This window comes from Pseudonaja textilis, chromosome 1 (assembly GCF_049901715.1).
Source record: "Pseudonaja textilis isolate UNSWEBS1 chromosome 1, rPseTex1.2, whole genome shotgun sequence".
NCBI lineage: Eukaryota > Metazoa > Chordata > Lepidosauria > Squamata > Elapidae > Pseudonaja > Pseudonaja textilis.
In genome coordinates, this window is record NC_141990.1 from 317,581,300 (window position 1) to 317,597,528 (window position 16,229).

Here is a 16,229-nt window from a genome sequence, read left to right on the forward strand (position 1 = left end):
CCTTGGGGACTTCCACTCCCAGAGTTCCTCCTCCAGTCACGTTAGTTGAGGAATTCTGGGAGTTGAAGTCCGCAAGTCTTAAACGTGCCACGGTTGAAGACCCTTGCTCAAGATTCTTCTGCGTGAACTTCTCTCTGCAGCTAACACAGCCCCGCAGGAGTTGGACCTGCCTGCAAAGTTTATTTCGGGGGTGGGGGCTGCTCCCCATGGGTGTTGCAGGGCGTAAAACACCACGAGCCCCACGAAACCATGGTTAATGGGACAGGCAGGAGGCTCGCAGGAGTCCTGTAAAGCAGTGGTCGCCAACCAGTGACCGGGGACCACTGCTGGTCCGCGAGAAAATGTTGGTGATCCACAGAAGAACGTCAAACACCCCCCCCCCAAAGCAATTAATCCAGGAACACAAGGTTGCACCACCCACATGGCTCACGGGAGCACAAGGCTTGCGTCGCTTGCATTGCGAACAACTCCGGGTAGTGAGGGGATGGGGGAAAGGGGGGGGGACTTGTCCCACGCGCCTGGCCTGGCCACCGGGTTGCTTCTTTCCGCTTCTTTCTTCTTCTGCTTTTGGCTGCACGCAAGGAAAGCAGCCCAAGTCTTCCTTTCTCTTGCCCAAACTCTGCCAGAAATGATTCTTTGGGACCCTGCAAGGCCTCCTGCCCGGAGAGGCTGCACCGGCGCAACAAAGACTCATTTCTGGCAGAGTTGGTGGGAGAGAAAGAAACTTTTTTTTTAAATAAGAATTTTTATTTTTAGACAAACATACACAACCAAAACATAAACCATAAACCATCTTCCAGTTACATACATAAACAGGTTTACAATACTTTCACTCTCACAGGCAATCTGATTAACTTATACCTTTACTTTGGGAGTTCCGATTTAATTGTAGTTTTACTTTGCTTAAGAGGAGATGGGATTTATCCTTCACAGGAGTTCAAATAAAACTATATTTTTACTGTGGGAGTTCCGATTTAACTGTATTTTGATCTTCATAGGAAATCCCCAAGTAAAAATACAGTTTTATCTGAATTCCCGTGAAGTAAAAATACAGTTAAATCGGAACTCCCATAGTAAAATACGGCGTAATCGGAACTCCCAAAGTGAAGATATAAGTTAATCAGATTGCCTGTGAAAGAGTGAAAGTATATGGTAAAGCTGATAGCCTAGGAAAGTAAAGAGCTTTCACTCTCTATATCTCCCGGAGCAAGGAAATTTTAAAAAGCCTGTTTGAATTACTGGGAGGGGCCAGAATTTTGCCCCATTCGCAAGAGACAAACAAGTAGCATCCTTGCTGGCTCTCTCTGCATTCTGCGGTTTGTCTGTGTTGCCTCAATGACCGTTTTGCAAAAGAGACAGAATTGTTTGAAAGCTGTGCTATTTCTTGCCTCTCCGGTCACCAGAATCAAAGTTGATTCCCCTCCGTTCATTGGGAGGAAAGAGTCATAAAGAGGTCCACTTCTACCCAAGTTTATGACGGTGGTCTCCAGGCAACAGAGTCATAAATTCTTTAGGATAAGCCATCTCCATAGAAATGGGCCATAACCGCCCCCCCACCCCTTTAAGAGGGAATCTAAACACAGCCTGCCTGTTTTAATTTGCTGGCAAAGCTGAAGAAGTTTTTCTGTTTCTGCTGCTTTCCTTGCATGAAGCCAAAAGTCTCTCCTCCCCCCCCCCACAGGTGGCATGCAGAGCCATTCTATTTCTATTCTATTCTTCATTCCAATATTCTATTTCTATTCTATTCTTCATTCCAATATTCTATTCTATTTCTATTCTATTCTTCATTCCAATATTCTATTTCTATTCTATTCTTCATTCCAATATTCTATTCTATTTCTATTCTATTCTTCATTCCAATATTCTATTTCTATTCTATTCTTCATTCCAATATTCTATTTCTATTCTATTCTTCATTCCAATGTTCTATACTTCATTCCAATATTCTATTCTTCATGCCAATATTCTATTCTATTCTTCATTCCAATATTCTATTCTATTTCTATTCTATTCTTCATTCCAATATTCTATTCTTCATTCCAATATTCTATTCTATTTCTATTCTATTCTTCATTCCAATATTCTATTCTTCATTCCAATATTCTATTTCTATTCTATTCTTCATTCCAATATTATATTCTATTTCTATTCTATACTTCTTTCCAATGTTCTATTCTATTTCTATTCTATTCTTCATTCCAATATTCTATTCTATTTCTATTCTATTCTTCATTCCAATATTCTATACTTCATTCCAATATTCTATTCTTCATGCCAATATTCTATTCTATTTCTATTCTATTCTTCATTCCAATATTCTATTCTATTTCTATTCTATTCTTCATTCCAATATTCTATTCTTCATTCCAATATTCTATTTCTATTCTATTCTTCATTCCAATATTATATTCTATTTCTATTCTATTCTTCTTTCCAATGTTCTATTCTATTTCTATTCTATTCTTCATGCCAATATTCTATTCTATTTCTATTCTATTCTTCATGCCAATATTCTATTCTATTTCTATTCTATTCTTCGTTCCAATATTCTATACTTCATTCCAATATTCTATTCTTCATGCCAATATTCTATTCTATTTCTAATCTATTCTTCATTCCAATATTCTATTCTATTTCTATTCTATTCTTCATTCCAATATTCTATACTTCATTCCAATATTCTATTCTTCATGCCAATATTCTATTCTATTTCTATTCTATTCTTCATGCCAATGTTCTATTCTTCATTCCAATATTCTATTCCCTATGGCATGTGTGCCGGAAGTGGCAAGCAGAGCCATTACTGCCGGCATGCGAGCCCTCGCCCAGAGCAGGTGTACTGTCCATGTGCGCGCACTGCGCACCCGCCAGCCGATTGTCGGTTATCTGGTGCGGAGGGTTGCAGGAAAAGCGTGCGCATGCACAGAGACACATGGCATGAGCAGGGGGTGTCTCACACACATGCACAGATGCATTGCACACGGGGGTCATGCACACATGTGCAGGGAGCATGCCCCCCCCACCGCACGCATTGCCTACTGGGTGCTGGCACACAAGTGCGCACGCAATTTTCGTCACAGGACCCCACAAAGATTAGCCACCATTGTTCACCCCCCCACCCAAAAAGGGGCGGCTGGTATGGCAGCCTAAACATTGTCCCATCCCAAAGGTGCCTTTTTTTAAAGAAGCAACTGGACTTTTTTGGGGGGTGGGGGTTTTCTTTGAAGACATTTCGCTTCTCCTTGGAAAAGCTTCTTCGGCTCTGTCTTATAGAGTGGAAGAAGCTACTCAGATGAGAAGCAAAACCTCTTCAAGGAAACACACACACACACACACACACACACACACACACCCAAAAAATCCAGTTGCCTCTTGAAAACAAAGCACCTATGGGACAACCCGGGTGACAGAGAACCTGTATAGACATGAAGTCCCATCATCCCCAGCGGAATGGACAACATGGCTCAACATGACACACACACACACACACCCAAAAAAGGCTCATGTGGGCGCTTCAAAACCAGCTGTATTTCTCGCGTAAGGCGGGATTCGCTCCCCCTTAGGCGCTCTGTACATGCCCAGAGACCCTCGGCACCGCCCCTTCCCCCCTCCCCCCTCCCTCCCTCATTCTCCTCAGGCACTTTGGCGCCAAAACGCGCGCCAACCGCCGGCCCCTCCTCCTCTCTTCCGCCCCCCCGCCCCGCCTTATGACAGCCGCCCAATCGGAGCGAGCCGAATGGGCGGGGCCGGCCGGGAGGGGCGTGCCCGCTGTCGTCACGGGGCAGGCTAGCAACAGTTGCCTCGAAACCCCCGCGCGAGGAGGCGCCATAGTGACCGTAGCCCTGGAGACGGTTACTTGCCAACGGGAGCCGCCGCCGCCGCCGCCGCCGGCGCCGCCTGCACCCCCGGCCGCCGGAACCCAGCGCAGCCCCGCGGGGAGTCCCGGAGCCCCGGGGAGGCCAGGTAAGACGCGGCGGGGTCCCCCTTCGGAAGGGCTCCGCGCCCGGGACTCGAAGCGTTCCGGAGCCGGACAGGAGTTCCGGGATGTTTGGGGAGCGGCGGGGCGGCGGCGGTGGGGGGTAGGAGGCCTCGTTAATCCGGAGTGACTCTAGAGCAAGTTGGCCCCCGAGAAGCAACGGACGGCCGAGGTGCAGATGGAGCCCCTGGGGAGGGTTGCAGGCACCCCCACCCCACCCCACCCGGGGACCAGGGACCCCCATTTGCTGCCACCCCCCAACCCTTGTTGGCAAGCTTTCCTTACGGGAGGGCCTGGCTCAGGGTCCCCCCACCCTGTAATTTTGGTCTAGGGGCGATTAAACTGAGTTCGGGGGGGCTCCCTGGACGGTGTTTCCCACGCTCAGCAACTTTTAAGATGGCGGACTTCAACTCCCAGAATTCCCCGGACAGCTTAGCTGTCCGGGAATTCTGGGAGTTGAAGTCCGCCCATCTTAAAAGTTGCTGAGCGTGGGAAATTCTAGATATTTTTTCCCAAACTCTTTTGCACCGTGCCCCTCCTGAGCTCCCAAAGCCCCTGGTTCATTTGGGGGTTGCGGGTTGGTGGGCAGGGGGTACTCTGCCTTGCCCCTTCTCGCCTCCATTCGTTAGGATGGGTGGCAAAGGAAGGGGGGTTGGTTTGAGTGGCAGCCTGGGGTGGGGGGCATCCTCGTACGGGAGCGTCTGCTGCGGGGAATCCAGTTTGGGTTGGCAGGGAAATGACACACGCGGTGGTTGAAGGTGCGAGCTGTCAAGGGACCTCCTGGCTTTCCTGCTATAGGGCTGACTCTGGTGTGTTGTGGGGGGAGGGAAGGAGAAAGGAAGGAAAGAAAGAGAGAGAGAGAGAGAGAAAGAGAAGCAAAGAAAGAAAAAGAAAGAGAGGAAGGGGATAGGGGAAGGATGGAAGGAAAGAGATAGGGAGAGGAAGGAAGCAAAGAGATAGGAAGGGAAGGAGAAAGGAGGGAGATAAGAAAAAAGAAAGAAAGAAAGAAAGAAAGAAAGAAAGAAAGAAAGAGAGGAAGGGGGTAGGGGAAGGATGGAAGGAAAGAGATTGGGAGAGGAAGGAAGCAAAGAGATAGGAAGGGAAGGAGAAAGGGAGATAAGAAAAGAGAAAGAAAGAAGAAAGAAAGAAGCAAAGAAAGAAAAGAAAAAGAGAGGAAGGGGTAGGGGAAGGATGGAAGGAAAGAGATTGGGAGAGGAAGGAAGCAAAGAGATAGGAAGGGAAGGAGAAAAGAGGGAGATAAGAAAAGAGAAAGAAAGAAAGAAAGAAAGAAAGAAAGAAAGGGTAGGGAGGGAAAACAGGTAGGAAGGAAGGAAGGTGGGGATAGGAAGAGGAAGGGAAGAAAGAAAAAGAGAAAGAACAGAAAAGAAAGGGGAAGGAAGGAAGGAGTAGGGAGGAATAGGAAGAAGAAAGAAAGAAAAGGAAAGAGAAAGAAAGAAAGAAGAAGGCAGGTCGGCAGGAAGGAAGGGGATAGGAAGAGGAAGGGAAGAAAGAGAAACAAAGAAAAGAAAGGGGAAGGGAGTAGGGAGGGAAGAGGAAGAGGAACGACAGAAAGACAGACAGGAAGAATCCTCCGGCATTCTTGGATTGCTGTTTGTGGCAGGGACTTTTCCCCATTTCTGGCCTTTTTATACCACCTGGCTTCTCTCGAAGGCAGGCTGGGGAATCAGGACTGAACTTGGTTTGCGGCGCAGATCCTGGTGGAATTCCTTCCAGGCAGCTCAGGGGTCTTGGCCAGAGCCGCCCCGATCTATTTAAAACATCCCCCTCCCCTCTCAAATGCCAGCACTCTTCAAATCTGGCTGACATTCCTGCTGGAGCTGACTTCTGTCTGGCTTGGCGTGCCAGGACTTGCCGCGGCTGCCTCCTCCCTCGACTCGGCGTTGGAGAGATTAGATTTCACATAAGCTCAACCCGGCCTTCCTTTTCCATTGCACGCTGGGCTGATCCTTGTCTGTCTGTCTCTGTCTCTCTCTCTCTCTCTCTCTCTGAAATTGAACCAGAGAGGAGCAGGAAAAAGGGGCGGGCCCGTTTGGCCTCGGGATTTGGAGCACGGCCGAGCCGTGGATGAGTTTTGAGGCACTTTGCAAACATTTGGAAGTGACCTTAGTGGCCTGACGCAGATTGACGTGATGCGAGGAGGAGGAGGAGGAGGGGGAGGAAGGCTGACAGTGCCTTTTGCGGCTGCGGTTCCTGATAAAAGCTACTCTCAGCTGGGTGAACGATAAGAGCGTTTATGACGGCGAGGATGGTTTATCTGTTGACGAGACACTCCCACAGCCCCCGCCACAAATGATCAAAGCCCGGCTCAGGAAACGGAGATAATCACTACTCTTCTTCTTCTTCTTCTTCTTCTTCTTCTTCTTCTTCTTCTTCTTCTTCTTTCTTTCTTCTTCTTTTTCTTCTTCTTCTTCTTCTTCTCCTTCTCCTTCTCCTTCTCCTTCTCCTTCTCCTCCTTCTCCTTCTCCTTCTCCTTCTCCTTTTGGCTGAATCGTTCTTTTTAGTCGGAATTTTAGTTCGTTTTCATCCAGGCGAGGAAACGGACCCACTGGGAGCAACAGGTCCCGTTTGGGCCTAAAGCTCTCGCTCCTACCTCCGCTTATTAACCCGAGATGCAATTGGCCAGACACGCCCGTGGTTTAATGGGTTTATGGTTTAGGATTACTGTTCTCAGCATGCAATGAAGAAGAGGCGGATGTGCAAGAGTGGAGAGGTTTAATCAGAATAGAGCTGGAAGGGACCTTGGAGGTCTTCTAGTCCAACCCCCCCTCCCCCAGCTCAAGCAGGGGACCCTAGAGCCGCAATGGCGAACCTATGGAATGCATGACACAGGTGGCACGTGGAGCCATTTGTGCATGCACGCGAGCCCCAGCCAAACTTACCCGCACTGCGCATGTGCGTGCCTCCCGGCCGATTTTCGGCCCTTTTGAGGAAATACCGGAAGTGCCGAAACGGGCCCCATTTTTCAGCCTCCCAAGGCTGCAGAGGCTTCCCACAAGCCCCCAGGAGGGCGAGAACGGCCTCCCCCGGGCTCCAGAGGCTCTCCGGAGGTTCAAAACGGGCACTCCCAGTATTTCCAGAAAGGCCTGTTTTTCGGACTCCCAAGGCTGCGGAGGCTTCCCTGGAGCCTCTGGGAGGCCGAGAAAGGCCTCAAACGGACCCCAAAACAGTTGGGAGGCACGCGCATGGCACGGTGCAGGTAAAGGGGCGGGGGGGTGTTGCATGCGCACCGCGCATCACACTGTAGGTGCCGGCACGCATACGCTTTCGGCACAGCACAAGAAAACAGGTTCGCCACCACTGCCCTATAGCATTTCAGGCAGCCGTTTCAGCCGGTTACGAATCCATCTGGGGGTGATGCTGTCTATCCCACGTTTTTTTCTAGCTTATCGAGAAGTAAATTGCGGTCTACTTTGTCGAATGCCTTATTGAACTCCCAAGTATACTCTCTCCACAGCGTTTCCCTGGTCTACTCATTTAGTCACTTTGTCAAAGGATGAAATGAGATTCGTCGGGCGCGGCCTGTTTTCAACCAACCCGTGCCGGCTTATTTATTTGTTTCGACATCTTCGCAATCTGGGTTTGTTTTTTCAATTCTCTTTTCTTTTTTTTTTTCCCCCCAGTATCTTCCCAGGCACTTTTCTAAAGTGTTTTCTTTTCTTTTTTCTTTTTTTTTAAAGTGCCATGTCCTAAATGGCAGCCTGGTGAGAAAAAAAAAAAAAGGCTGCAACGCCCACTTCAAACCCAAACTGCATGGAAGTTTGCCGGATAGGGCAATTCCATTGAAAGAGGACGGGGAGAACAGCTTTGATGCCAACCTGGAAATCCAGTCCTGTTCTCTGCCCTCCCTTGCCTCATCCGGACCGCGGCACCCACTTTGCTTAAATGCCCCCCACCGCCCCCACCACCGCCCTCGTTCATCGCTGCGGTGCCAACTCGGCTCTTCCCTTCGTCGGCCGCTCTCTCTTCCGTGCACAAGTGGGGAAGTGCAGCGTCACTGCCCTGGTGTTGCAAGAGGCGCCTGGCCTCCTCTTCTCGCCCTTCCCCGCTTCCTGTCCTTTTTGGCTTTCTGCAGTTTCTTCCAGGGCCGGGCGGGGAGGGGGGGCGGGGGGAGCGGGTGTTTCCATTTCCCTGCATGGCCTGCAGAGACCTTGAAGCCGCCTGGACGATGTTTTTTTTACTTTCGCTTTGGAGAGCCCTGCCTGAACTCCGTCCGGGTTGGAGTGCCGGTCCAGACCTCGAAAGGCTGCAAATTTAGATCCCAAGAAGAGAGTTGGGAGGGACCACTTTGCAGGTCTTCTACTCCAACTTTCTTCCCCGTCAGGAAAAACTAGGTACCATGTCAGACAAAATGACCCCGACCGAGCTTCAGATATTCAACTCCTTTCTCTCTCAGTCAAACTCCTTTTTGGGCTCCTGGGTGCTCTCTGAGTTTGGTATCCCAAAAGTGCTTTCTTTTTTTCTTTTTCTTTTTTTTTTCCCCAAAGAGGCAAAAGGGACTTTCTGATTTTTCTTTGACGACGTTTCGCTTCTCCTCCAAGAAGCTTCTTCAGTTCCGACTGGATGGTGGGGAAGGGAAGGATTGATGCTCCTTGCAGACAGCTGGTCATTTGCATCCTTTTTAGAGGGTCGTTGAGGCCACTTGGAGGCTTATCTGTGTCCTCAGGTCATGTGCTGTTTCAGGGTTGTTGTTTTTTTGAAAACGTTTCGCTTCTCCTCCAAGAAGCTTCTTCCTCTCTGTCCGGATGATGGGGAAGCGAAGGATTTATACTCCTGGCAAGACAGCATGCTTTGCATTCGTTTTGGAGAGAGGTTGAGCCCGCTTGGAGCCTTCTTGGAACCGCTGAACGGGCCGTGTTGTAGACCGGAGGGAGATGATGATGTCAGCAGTTCCAAGAAGGCTACACACCCATTTACACAACTCGGGTGATTCCCCGAGGCCAGGTGGTCTTTGCGCGCGCGCATGCACGCCCAAAACCGGAAGACTGGGTGGCCGGTGCGCATGTACACGCTGGAAACCGGAAGCTCAGCTTCCCGGCATACACATGCACGCCGGGGAGCTGCTCTTCCGGTTTCTGGCACTCCCGTGCACACGCACTCCCGTTTCAGCACTCAGTACCGAAAAGGTTCGCCAACGCCGCCTTATCTTATGCCATGTCTCAGGCCCATAGATTCCTATAGGATGCTTGTCATTCTGGTGGGAGTGGAGAGGGGTTTTTTTGGGGGGGGTGTTGTATCTCTGAATGGAGTTTCTGTTTCTATTCTTTGCTTTGGTTCGCTGTAACTTTTGGGACCTTGGTGGGGGGGGGGGAAGGAATGTGCCTGGAGCCAGCTGCCGTATCTCGTCTCTGGAGAAGACCGGCAGCGTTGCCTTGGACACCGGCGGCGTTTGGCGTTTATCACCTTCTCGGGCCAAGAGTTTCCCAGAACATCTTCGCACCTCAGGGATTGGCTTGAATATGATGGACTGGACTTGGGGCAGGGGCTCTGTTTGCAATGGTTTAATCTAATGGTTTCCAGCCGGAAACCTCCGGTTCCTGCCTCCGTCCTTTCCTCTCGCTCTCACAATCTTCCAATAAAAGTTTCCGTTTTGAAATGGCTTCCGGTTCAAGAGTTCTGCTTTCTTGAGAAGACGGGCCAGGCAGGACCTTCCATTAGGGCAGGAACTAAGATTTCCCACTTGAAACGTTAAGATGAAATAAACCATTTCATGCCGCGCCAAAGGATTCCTCTCAGCAAAAGCCCTACGGGCTGAGCTATTTTTTTGCCACACGTTTTATCGCTTTTGCACGGTGCCCCACAAACGTATTATTTCAGATGACACCACTTCAGACAAATCAATTGGCTGTCCGATCTCTTCTTACAAAGCTTCCCGCGTTGGAGCATTCACAACTTATGGAAGGAAAGCCATTCCCCTGGCCGATTGTTCTCACTGTCAGGAAACGTTGGTCTGAAGTCTGCTTGCTAGTCTGATGTCAACCTTGGAGTCAATCGATGCTCCTCTGGGCGCTGACTGCTGGTGGGGAAGCGTTTTTGTTCCCTTCTGGGCCCGTTGATGGTCTCGTTTGGATAGCGTAAAGATACTGTTTACGTCTATGTATCTGTTGATGGCCGATTTGTCCAGGTGCCAGACTTGTAGGAACTCCCTGGCGTTTTCGGAATTGGCTTGGTCCAGGAGGGGCCATATGGTTAAAAGTCTGTGCATATGTTGTAAAATGAAAGCGTTTTCCTCATGTCGCTGGCGTTCCTGGATGCCTTCTGCCTGTTTCTCCTACATAGTGGTGGTTGCACTGCATGTTGTAGAATATGATTCTTCCTTGTTGTTGTTTTTTTCATTCTGGGGCCGCTGTGTCTTTTGGTCTGCGTAGGTTATGGTGAAGGGCTGTTGTTGGCTTGTCTGCTTATGCTGATTCCATGTGGTTGTAGCGGTAGATGTTGTCGTAGTGGTTATAGTAGTAGGTGATGCATGGCAGTGTTGTTGTTTTTTTAAATTAGGGCTTGTGTTGGTTGTGCGGTATTGGGTTGAGTCGGGCACTTTTTGATAAAGTTGCGTGGATATCCACTGTGTTGGAAAACGTTGCATCAATGCTCTGTTTCTCTTTTTCTGCTGTTCAGGGTTGCTGCAGTGAGTTTGTGCACAAATTGATGAGAACACTCAGAGAACATTGTTTTCCTCTTCCCACTCCCTCTTCCTCCTCCTCTTCCTCTTTCTAGCACTGATGATGTTACCTAGTTGGGTAATGAAACATCTGAAAGAAAATCACAGAGCTCATAGATCACCCAGAATCGTATTGTCATACTCCTTTTCCTCCTCCTCCTCCTCTTCTCCTCCTCCTCCTACTTCTCCTTTTCCTTCCTCCTCCTTTTCTGCTGCTTCTTCCTCCTCCCCCCCTCCTCTTCCTCTTCTCATTTTAGCACTGATGAGTAGAGTAGAGTAGAATAGAATTCTTTATTGGCCGAGTGTGATTGGACACACAAGGAATTTGTCTTGGTGTAAATACTCTCAGTATACATAAAAGAAAAGGTATATTCGTCAGGAGTCGAGAATCGTAAGTTACACACTTAATGATAGTCATAGGGTACAATAAGTAATCAATCATACTAGGAAACAGTCAATATAAATCGTAAGGATACAAGCGACAAAGTTACAGTCATACAGTCACAAGTGGGAGGAGATGGGTGCTAAGGAGTGATGAGAAGGTTAACAGTAATACTAGGGCAGACTTTGTAATAGTTGAACAAGGTTGAGGGAATTATTTGTTTAGCAGAGTGATGGCGTTGCGGGGAAAATGATGTTACCTAGTTGGGTAATGAAATATCTGCAAGAAAACCACCAAGCTCAGAGACCAAGGATCATATTATTATTCTCCTCCTCCTCCTCCTCCTCCTCCTCCTCCTCCTCCTCCTCCTCCTCCTCCTCCTCCTCCTCCTCCTCCTCCTCCTCCTCCTCCTCCTCTTCTTCTTCTTCTTCTTCTCTTTCTCCTTCTAGCACTGATGATATTCCCTAGTTGGGTTATAAATCTGCAAGAAAACCACCAAGCTCAGAGACCAAGGATCATATTCTCCTCCTCCTCCTCCTCTGCCTCCTCTTCTTCTCTTTCTCCTTCTAGCACTGATGATATTGCATAGTTGGGTTATAAAACATCTGCAAAAAAAACCCCACCCAGAACAAGCTGCTGAATTTCTGTTGTCGTCTACAGGCAGAAGAATTCAAATAAATGCAAGCTCCCAAGAGAACTCAAATCTTTATCTCCGCCTTCCCCAGTGAGGACAGCCAGGGGTCTGTAGCTGTCAGAGACTAAATTCTTGTCTCAAAATTGGCACGGAAACCCAGAGCAAAAGTCCAGCCCTCAGGTTTCTGAATCAGGAGACGACTTCCAAAGGACGTAGGAAGCTCCTTCAGGGTATTTGTTCTTGGTCCGCATTGCTTGTCCAGGAAGTCCCGTCCGGATCTCGCCTGGAGATGCCATGACAGACCAACGCTCCATCACTGAGAGCTTATGCACTGGGGACAAATTCCTTGTCTGTCCAATCCCAGTTGGCCAAAAAAAGAATTTTAATTCCAATACAAACCAAGTCAACCACTCACCTGTGTTGGCCTCAAATCATGAAACATCTCAAGATCTCCCTCAGGAAGGTGACTCTGCTTTTCCCACGTTTTTTTTTACGGGGTCCTTATGGCTCTCTGAGCTGGGTTGTTTGATGTTTCATGACCCAACCAGGTAACACCCTCGGTAAATTCCTTGTGTATCTAATCACACTTGGCCAATAAATTCATTCATTCATTCATTCATTCATTCATTCATTCATTCATTCATCAGTGCTAGAAGTCTCTCTCTCTTTTCTTCCCCCCGTCAGTTCCACTCTCCCTTTTCTTGCCTACATAAAGGTGAAAGACTCCTCCTTACAGTGAAAGGAACATATATTTTTTTTCTGCTTGGTGTTTCAGCTTTCGTTTTTTTAAATTTATTTATCCAACTTAAGAGACCCCCCCTCCCTCTGCCGTTTCGCTCTTGAGTGACTTTGGACAGCGTACAATTAAAACCATACAAACCGTGTAAAACACTCAATAAAACGTGGCACGTAAAACGAGGATGGAAGAAGAGGCCGGTTCCTGTTAAATGAGGTGGAAAACATGGTAAAAGAGTCTGACTCTTCCGGATAGCAATAGCTGGAGCGCTTTAGACTTATATACCGCTTCACAGAGCTTTTATCACCCTCTCTAAGAGGTTTTTAAAGAGTCAGCCTCTTCCCCCCCAACAATCTGCGTCCTTTTACGCCTTTTACAGAAGGCTGAGTCAACCTTGGTCAAGATCGAACTGCCAAACTACGGGCAGCTGGCAGTCAGCAGAAATAGCCTGCAGTACTGCATTCTAACCACTGCGCCACCGCAGGATAGAGATGGATGGATGGATGGATGGATAGATCAGACAGACAGATAAATAGATAATAGGTAGGTAGATCAGATGACAGACAGACACAGATAAATGGTAGGTAGGTAGGTAGGTAGGTAGGTAGATAGATAGATAGATAGATAGATAGAACCAGAACCAGAACCAGAACCAGAACCAGAACCAGAGCTGGAAGGGGCCTTGGAGGTCTTCTAGTGAGCCCATTTAAGCTCACCCTGACTGCTTCAGGGACTCCATCCAGCCCCCTCCTTCTCTGCCGTCCCCTCCTTCTTCTTCTGCCCTCCATCGTTCCCAGCATTCAGCTCTTCTCCAGGGAGTCCTTCTCATTGGGTGGCCAAAGTCCTTGAGTTTCGTCTTCAGGGTCCGGCCTTTTAAAGAGCAGCCAGGGTGGATCTCCCCATAGGACCGATCGATTTGATCGCCTTGCAGCCCAAGGGACTCGCAGGGACCTTCTCCTCCAGCCCCGGAGTTCAAAGGCCGCCATGCGTTGGCGCTCAGCTTTCCTTACGGTCCAACTTTCGCAGCCGTGCCTGGCAACCGGGAAAAACCACAGCGTCGACTCTACGCCCTCTTGTCTCTGCTTTGGAGGGTGCTGTCCAGATTTGCCATAGCTTTCCTCCCCAGGGGCAAGCATCTTTGAGTTTCTTGGCCGCAGACCGCATCTGCGGTCCTATCGGAGCCCAGGAAAATAACATCCGTCCCTGCCACCGTTTATTTCTTCCCCATTTATTTGCCAGAACTGGTTGTTAAATTATTTGAAGCCCCCCCACTGCTTCTCTCTTTTTCTGGAAAGGATGTTGAAAAAATTAAAATGAGAAAAGGGACTTCCTTCCACTTTGTTTTTCTTCCAATGAAACCTTTCTGGCCCCCCAAGCAGGTTTTCATAGGTTATTCAGTCCGGGGCCATAAAGTCAGAAATGTGGATTTTCCCGAACAATGACATTCCTCTGGGGTCCCTCTGGATACGGCTTCTCAGGGATGGCCGTTAGCACAAGGAGGCCCCCCGTGTAACTTTACCGCAATAACTGTCTTCCTCGCTCTGAATCTGTGTTTGGCTTCTTTCTAGCCAAGAAAGAAGGGATTGAAAAGTGTGCCATCCAGCCAGTTATAGTTAATAGGGATTTGGGATAGTCAGTTAGGAATTAGGAGCTGTTCCCTTAAGGGAATGCATCATGGTAAATGTAGTTAAGGTATCCTGGGAAATGTAGTCCATGTCATGTGGCCACCTCTGTAATCCCGATTGGTCACTTGAATCGACCCTTGGTGGGTTGGGGGAAGGTTTGTCCACACTTGCCTGAACCCAGCCGTGTGCAAGATCTCACCTCCTTGCTCCTACGATATGGGATGAAAGATTACCATCCTTTTACACCAGAAAGTCAGCTATGCAGAGAATTGGACCTTGAGATGAACCTCGACTTAACTGTGAGTTATATTTGAGGATGTCTGATGAACGAATAAAGAGACTTTGTATGGATGCCTTTGTGGAGTTTAATCTGTCTGCTTTATAATCAGATCGTGGTTGTAAGGTCCAGAACAGTAAAAAGATGGTCCTATCTCCGTATTCCCATGAAAAGCACAAGGATATTGAAATCCGAACTCCCAAGTCAAAGCACCATGCTAATCTGAGTTTCCAAAGTAAAGATATAAATTAATCAGTTTGCCTGTGAAGGACTCTCTCTCTCTCTTGTGTCTCCCTTTGAGCAACTGAAGTTATACAGCATGTTTGAATTATTGGGAGGGGCCGGAAATCCCCCCACTTGCCAGAGACAAGCACCATCATCCCCGTCTCTCCCTGGCACCTCTAAGACTTCTTTTTTTTGCAAACAAGAAACAGGATTTAAGTAAGAAAATCTGTTAATTCCTAAGGCTTCAGTCAGAAAGGGATAATTGTTGATTTCCTCTGCTCATCTGGAAGGGAGGCAAAGCAATAAAGAGGCCCCTTTAATTAGTTTACGACGGGATCTAAGCAACAGGGTCGTAAAAATTCCTTGGATTCGGCCGTTTCCAGAGCAATGGGCACATCCCCTCCCCCTGAAGAGAGAAACCTAAAGCAGGTTGCCTCTCTTTGCTGACAGAGCAAGATTTTTTCATTGACATACAATTTAGAAAATAATTTAAAGGCCAGTCTAACAGCCTACACTGCTCAGCAAAGAGAAATTATTTAATCACAGTGTTCATGCAATGTACTAAAGTATTGCATCTCTTTAATTATTCATCTCAGCCTAATTGGCTGCAGTTCAACTAATAGCCTATAGCACCATCTGATGGCAAGTAGCTTACAGCAATCTTTGCTGTCTAGCTCCACCTTGTGGCAAGTACTGAATTTACAGGAAGTTTCCTAATTTTAGCAACTTGTCACTTTAACCCAAGGGTCCAGCATCACTGAGAGACCAATCTGTGCATCACAACAGTGTCTCCCAGAACTAGCAAGTACCATTAACAGGCCAATCTGTGCAATGCGCTGTCTTCCAGACCTCGCAACGCACCCTCTAGCGGCCAACCAGTGTACTGTGCCAACGTCTTCTAGACCTTGCAACGCACCCCTCTAGTGGTCAACCACTGAAATTTACTGAATTTTCTCAATTCAGCCACACGCCTGCAGCGCCATCTACATGGTCAAGTGCTGAATTTCCCAGAAGTTTCTACATTCAGATACCTGCTTGCAGCACACCCTAGTGGACAAAAGGGAATTACACAGAAAACCACTAAATTTTCCAACATTCACCTTTTGCCAATTTGAAGCATGGCGACGTCTTCAGCCATGACAGATGTCTCCGATGTACCAGAGGACTTGAACCCTCCACCCACCCTCAATGTGAACGTGGAGTCTGGTTCCCCAAACCCAGTTTTGGATGTCCCAACCTCCGCAGAAGCGACGATACCTCAGAAAGCCTATGACCTCGGACAGCATAGGAAGCTTACCGAACCTATGGAGTCATGCTATAGGAGGGATTGGGACAGGCAGGATCGCCGCTATGCAGACTTATGGACGGAGCTCCTGGATATCTGCGAAGCCCCAACAAGTAAGCTGTCTCCCGAGGGAATCAGCACGTTGCAGAACAACCTAGATGACCTTCTCGCACGGTGGAGAGACAGCGAAAGTAAGGTCCAGAACAAAAAGTGACCTTTGATTTAAGGTCAGCGTGATTGATTGGCGTTCCATTTACAGGCAGTGGATGGGAGGGTCCCCCATATATTCCTTTCCTTTTTGGTCACCATAAAATGGGGGGGGGGAATTTTTGGAAGTAGCCTGCAAACTTTGGGAACGTGGGCAGAAAAACCTGGCTAACGTGGGAAAGAGGAGATAAATTTCCCACAAAGAA

General features: G+C 48.2%; 1 protein-coding gene across 8 annotated transcripts in view; it reads left to right on the forward strand.

Annotated features, from left to right (window-relative positions):
- Positions 1-3,813: 3,813 nt before the first annotated feature.
- RFX2 (regulatory factor X2) overlaps positions 3,814-16,229 on the forward strand; it is a 65,857-nt gene continuing 53,441 nt past the window's right edge. For 5 of the 8 annotated variants that reach the window (XM_087922567.1, XM_087922573.1, XM_087922574.1 and 2 more), the window contains exon 1: positions 3,846-3,963. The gene's annotated coding sequence lies outside the window, so the exon portion shown is untranslated. Of the gene's footprint in view, positions 3,964-16,229 lie in introns of all 8 variants that reach the window. The other 3 variants (XM_087922568.1, XM_087922569.1, XM_087922571.1) reach the window with 3 other exon arrangements.